The 6,189-nt window shown below is 46.8% G+C and overlaps 1 long non-coding RNA gene across 1 annotated transcript; it reads left to right on the plus strand.

The window, feature by feature from the left end:
- Window positions 1-791: 791 nt before the first annotated feature.
- On the plus strand, window positions 792-3,472 carry LOC134807522 (uncharacterized). Its single transcript, XR_010148186.1, has 2 exons — window positions 792-1,101; window positions 2,657-3,472. It is a non-coding gene; the product is annotated as an uncharacterized LOC134807522 (long non-coding RNA).
- The last annotated feature ends 2,717 nt before the right edge of the window (window positions 3,473-6,189 follow it).

Below are 6,189 nucleotides of genomic sequence, written 5' to 3' on the forward strand. Positions count from 1 at the left end.
AAGCTGGTGAGTAGCTAAGCCAGTGCCCAGTCCAGGTGCATCAGGATCTGGAGTTTGTACAATTAATATCCTACTCTATGGAAAGAGATGAGTGGAAAGACAAAATTATGAGCATTTGTCCAGTCCTATTTAGAGCAGACTCATGTCACATTGGACGAAAAAAATTAGGTCACTAGAAACCATTCTTTTTTTTTTTTTTTCTGAGGCAGAGTCTCGCTCTGTTGCCCAAGCTGGAGTGCAGAGGCATGATCTCGGCTCACTGTAACCTCCACCTCTTGGGTTCAAGCGATTCTTGTGCCACAGCCTCCCACGTAGCTGGGATTACAGGCATGCACCACCATGCCTGGCTCATTTTTGTATTTTTAGTAGAGACAGGGTTTCATCATGTTGCCCAGGCTGATCTTGAACTCCTGACCTCAGGTGATCTGCCCACCTCAGCCTCCCAAAGTGCTGGGATCACAGGCATGAGCTACCATGCCTGGCCACTTGAAACCATTCTGTATAGTGAAACAGGATAATCTGCCCTGCCCATCCCGTTTGTGTGTCTGTGTGTAGGGGATGTAGCTGGCGAATGAATCAGAGAGAGAGACAGGTGTGAGCCTGCTTTCCTGAGGCTTCCATCTTAGAGGAAGGCAGGCAGATGGCCAATGGCAGGATAACACACATGCCAGATGATTTCAGAGTGAAGTTCCCCCGGGAAGCAGCAGGCTGAAGGGTGTGGAACTCTGCAAAGGGCTCTCCCGACTGTGAAGTCACAAATGGGCTTTCTCAAGTACCTGGAGCCTGGCTGTGTGGGATCACATCCCACAGCCGGGTGGTCCCTAAATGAGCTGATTCTCATCAAAGCTGAGAAGCATAGTCAGGTGTGGTGGCTCACGCCTGTAATCCCAGCACATTCGGAGGCCAAGGTGGACGGGCCACTTGAGGCCAGGAGTTCGAGGCCAGCCTGGCCAACATGGAGAAATCTTGTCTCTAAAAAATAAAAGAATAAAGAAGAAGCAGAACTTTGTAGAGTCCCTCCAGGAAGCAGTGCCACGAGGCCTTGGGGCTGCTTACTACAACTGAAGGAAGTGTAAGCGACCGTCTCTCTGAGACAGCCAGGTGGGAAGGGGTCCCCAGAGAAACTCCAACCTGCCTGCACACTGGGGTGGGGCCACAGAGGTTCACGCCACTTGCACCAGGGAAGAGCCTGGCCCCTCCTCTTCCTGGGTGGAACCTGGGATTCAATCTGCGAGGCAGGAAGCATATATTAGCAGGATTCTTGCTTTGGCTTTTCGGAGAGTCCCTGTTACCTTTTTTTTCCTTTTCACCCAATAAACTCTATTTTTATTCCCCTTCAAATCATCTGTGAGCCTAATTTTTCGTGGTCATGCGACAAAGACCCTGTCTTTTTTTTTTTTTTTTTTTTTTTGAGACAGAGTCTTCGCTGTGTAGCCCAGGCTGGAGTGCAGTGGCGCGATCTCCCAGGCTGGAGTGCAGTGGCGCGATCTTGGCTCACTGCAAGCTCCGTCACCCAGGTTCATGCCATTCTCCTGCCTCAGCTTCCCAAGTAGCTGGGACTACAGGCACTTATCACTACGCCCGGCTGATTTTTCATATTTTTAGTAGAGATGGGGTTTCACCATGTTAGCCAGGATGGTCTCGATCTCCTGACCTCATGATCTGCCTGCCTCAGCCTCCCAAAGTGCTGGGATTACAGGAGTGAGCCACCGTGCCCAGCCTGGCTCCTGTCATTAGCTGAACTAAGGAGAGAGTTCTACAACATCTCGGGCAGTGATTCTTCCACAACATTCTGTAGAGATTCCTCCAGAACATTCTGTAGAGGTTTTTCTAGAATGCGCTGTAGGAATTCTAGAACATTCCATAGGGATTCTTCTAGAGCATTCAGTTACTAGGATAGCGGCCTATAGACACAGAGCCACTCTTTTACACACCTCTTGGGTTTAATGTATGATTCAATATATATTTCATAAATATGGAATAATATTGGTGCTCAGCAGAGACACAGCAACCTTGGATGCGGTAGAGGAGTTAGCTGGCTTCTCTTACATCTTTTCTTGCCAAAAAGAGTCTGGAATTATCAAAGACACCAGTGACCCCTTCAGCTCACCTTGGACAGATTCCAGAGACAGGAATGGAAGCCGTCCTGGTGTGGAGAGATTTTATTAAGGAGGATCGTTCCTCACGTCCGTGTCCACACTGCTGAGATGGGTTCACAGGAGTCCCTGCCTTTGAATTGGGGTCTCTCCTGTCTGCACAACAGGGAATTTATTGGCTCAGGGAACCTGAAGAAGGCTGTGTGATTGCCCAGCAGGAAGGGGGTGAACGTGAGCAGAACTGGAAAGGGGGCTAGAAGGCCAGATGGGCCCTTCCTCACCATCCCCCACCCCTCTCTGTGCACATCAGTCTTATCCTCTCTTACTGTGGAACTGTGGACCTGAATTCTTTTTTTTTTTTTTTTTTTTTTTTTTTTTTTTTTTTTTTTTTTTTTGAGACTGTTTCGCTCTGTCACCCAGACTGGAGTGCAGTGGCGCCATCTCAGCTCACTGCAACCTCCACCTCCCAGGCTCAAGCAATCCTCCCACCTCAGCCTCCCAAGTAGCTGGGACTACAGGTACACACCACCATATCTGGCTAATTTTTTTATTTTTTGCAGAGATGAAGTCTCACTAGGTTGCCCAGACTGATCTTGAACCCCTGGACTCCAGCAATCCACCTGCCTTGGCCTCCCAAAGTGCTTGGATTATGCGTGTGAGCCGTTGCACCTGCCCCATACCTGAATTCTTTATTGAGTGGAAAATATGGCTGACCACAACGCCCAGATTTTATAGACAGTAGTTCCACTGCCTTTGGGAATCCAGTTCTTTTTCCCAATTTCAGGTATTAATATCCTAGGGAATTCTCTGATGTGCTTTTGGGTTTACCGGCCTCCCATGGACCATTCATGTGTAGGAGGCATGAAGGCCAGGGCACGTGAAAGCATGCCTGCCGCCCTGGACACTGTTCAGCAGGTCCCAGAAGGAGCCTATGTTTACAGAGTAAGAGGAGAGGCTGACCAGCAAACAGAAGGGTCTGATTCATCCCCAAATCACGAGACAAGCAAGGTGAGAGCATTCTCCGCTGTTCCCCTTTGTTGCGTCTCTCTACCTCATGCCTCTCCAGCTCCTGTTTGCCTTCAGGCCATTCTCACAGGCAATGCTGAGTGGAATCAACTTCCAGACATAAGGCATAGAAGCCACACTACGTGTGGGTTGCTTGCATTGATAGAACAATTTCCAGAAAGCTGCTGGCCATCTCTTGTGTTATAGAGAGAAAGAAATCTCTTCATCTCACGTATAAGGCCAAAATGGGAGTATTATTAATGCATCTTAATGCTGACAATGCCATTTTCTGCCACCTACACTGACACTCATATTTGTTTTTGTGATTTATAACAGCAGTATTGTTTAATTAAATGTTAATTGCACCAGGACTGCAAGCGTATATTCTCTTTGAAATTCAGGGATAATGCTGAAGTTCCCATCAATTATTCTCTCAAACCCGCATCTTCTTCTCTTTTCCCCAGGCTCAGCCATTGGTTTCTGTTTGTTTTGTACCTTGTTGGACAGCTCTATAAAATTGCATACATGTATTGGAGCCTAGAACCTGAGAGGTTTAAGTATGTTGTGTGTGTCTGGGTGGGTCTTCTTTGAAAAGTCAATAAACTCTGGGTACTTTGGTGCAACTTTTTAATTCAACAATGTATCATGGATATTTTTTATGTTATCATATGTAGGTTTAGCTCATTTTAAACTACATTTCCCTACTAATGGATATTTTCAATTGTTTCCACTTTTTCCTTATTAACCTGTGCTGAAATACTCATGTGTGGAGGAGAAAATTTCTCTTGTTGAAATTTCTGAGAAGTGAAATTGGTGTATGCCTTTAAAATTCCAAGTCCTGCTCCTACCAGGAGTGAGAGTGTGAAAAGATACCTATTTCCGATACCCTTGTCAGCACTTGATACTAACAATCCTTTTAACTTTTATTACAATGTTCTCAAATGGTGGTTTAGAGACATGAAAGGCCATCTGTGAACACTGGGTTTGTACATTCCAGGCAGGTAATTGGCACTTGTAAGATGGGAAAATAGTTTGAGTAAAGCACAGGGTTTCATTAACAAAAGCTGACTTTTAAAATCAAATGATCTACTATTTGCAAGATTTTAGCCTTTTGCTCATCCCAACAGTTAATTGCAAAATTGACCGTCTTTGTAAGTTGTTCCCAAATGATATACACTCAGCTCCCAAACAAGATGTCATTAAGGAGCTTCACTTTCTGTGCTTGATGGAACAGCAGCTGCTTCTTTGTGAAAAAAATAATAATAATAAAAAATAAATAAATAAACAAACCCCACCACAGTATTCTCTTTGAAATGGTCTTAAAGTCGAGAAACGTTTGTGGGACATGATTCTGCAACAAATGGAACTTTGGATTTGTGTGTTGGGTGGAAAATTGGACTGGAAGAAGTTTAAAATCCTTTCCAACTTGGACAGCCTGTGTGCCTGTGGTTCCCTTGGTGATTCTCAATCATAAGCATGACTAATTCATTCAACAAAATATGACTTTATTTCCTGCCATCTGCCCAGCACTGCTCAGGATGTGGGGATGAATCAGGGAATGAGACACATGGACCTGGTTTCATGAGGCTTCCATCCTAAAGGCAGGCAGGCAGGCAGGCATCGGCAAGATAATGCACCTGCCAGATCATTTGAGAGACTGGGAAGTGCTCACGAGAGATAGGCAAGCTGTCTTGATGGAGACGGACTGGAGAAGGAGGTTAGGAAGCTAGGAGCTGACATGAAACTACATTTCCCTACTACTGGATAATGGTCAGGAGGATGCACTCTAAGGGGGCTAGGGATGAACATTAAATTCCAGGACGAGGTCCTGAGAGCGGCTCTGCTCTGTTACCTGACAGTCTAGGAGGGGACAGTCTATGAGGGGACCATCAACCCTTGCATAAGGGCAGGACACCAGACTGAATCATGTCAGCATCCCTTCCAGATTCGAGATTCTACAGTTTTCTAAAATGCTGGCAAATCTGAAATCTGAGCTCTTCTCCCCACAGACGCAGGAATCCACGATGTGAGTGGCATCCACAGCTCCCCGTGGTGATTTGAAGGAATGCCCCTTGGCATCACCAGCCTCATCCTGACTGTGGCCATCACGGGAAACTCATATGCAAAGAAAAGAGTCTTTCTTTCCTTCCTTCCTTCCTGCCTTCCTTTCTTTTCTTTCTCTCTTCTTTCTCCCTTCCTTCTTCTCTTTTTCTTTTCTTTTCTTCCTTCTTCTTTCTTTCTTTATTCCTTTCTTTCCCTTTTTTCTCCTGCCTTCCTTCTTTCTTCTTTCTTTCTTTCGGTGGAGTTTCACTCTTGTCACCCAGGCTGGAGTGCAATGGGGTGATCTGGGCTCACTGCAACCTCTGCCTCCTGGGTTCAAGTGATTCTTCTGCCTCAGCCTCCTGAGTAGCTGGGATTACAGGTGCCCACCACCACACCTGGCTTTTTTTTTTTTGTATTTTTAGTAGAGATGGGGTTTCATCATGTTGGCCAGGCTGCTCTCCAGCTCCTGACCTCAAGTGATCTGCCCGCCTTGGCCTCCCAAAGTGTTGGGATTACAGGCGTGAGCCACTGCGCCCGGCTGGAAAGAGCTTTCATTGTGTTTTACCAGGTTGGTGTGGTTCACTTTGATTGCAGTTTTTGAGTGACAGTGGAGTAGTAGGACCTGGAGGGTAGATTGTCAGCCACTCATAGCTGTGAGACCTAGGAAAAGTTCCTCCACTGTCCCGTGCCTCAGTTTTCCCCTCTGCAAAGTCCTCATGGATTTGGGACTGGTGGGTTACTTCACATAGATAAGGCATTTGATGTCCGCCGCACAGTGAGCCCTCGACTCAAACTGGCTCCCCTTGCCAGGGCAACCCTCCCTCTGTGTCCCGTGTGGTGCCCGGCTTCCTTGGGGCAGGGGTACAGTGAGATTTAGGGTCCAGGTGGGTTGGCCTTTAGTTCTGTGTCCATGAAGCTTGCCTCACAGGTGGCCAATGAGTTGGTGAGCATCTCCCTGCAGGTCCATCCCTGGTACATGCAAATCTGCCTGTTGTGTGGTCTCCTTAGGCACATCCTTCTCTGGGGTTTTGTCACCTTCATGACA

Source organism: Pan troglodytes, chromosome 10 (assembly GCF_028858775.2).
Source record: "Pan troglodytes isolate AG18354 chromosome 10, NHGRI_mPanTro3-v2.0_pri, whole genome shotgun sequence".
NCBI lineage: Eukaryota > Metazoa > Chordata > Mammalia > Primates > Hominidae > Pan > Pan troglodytes.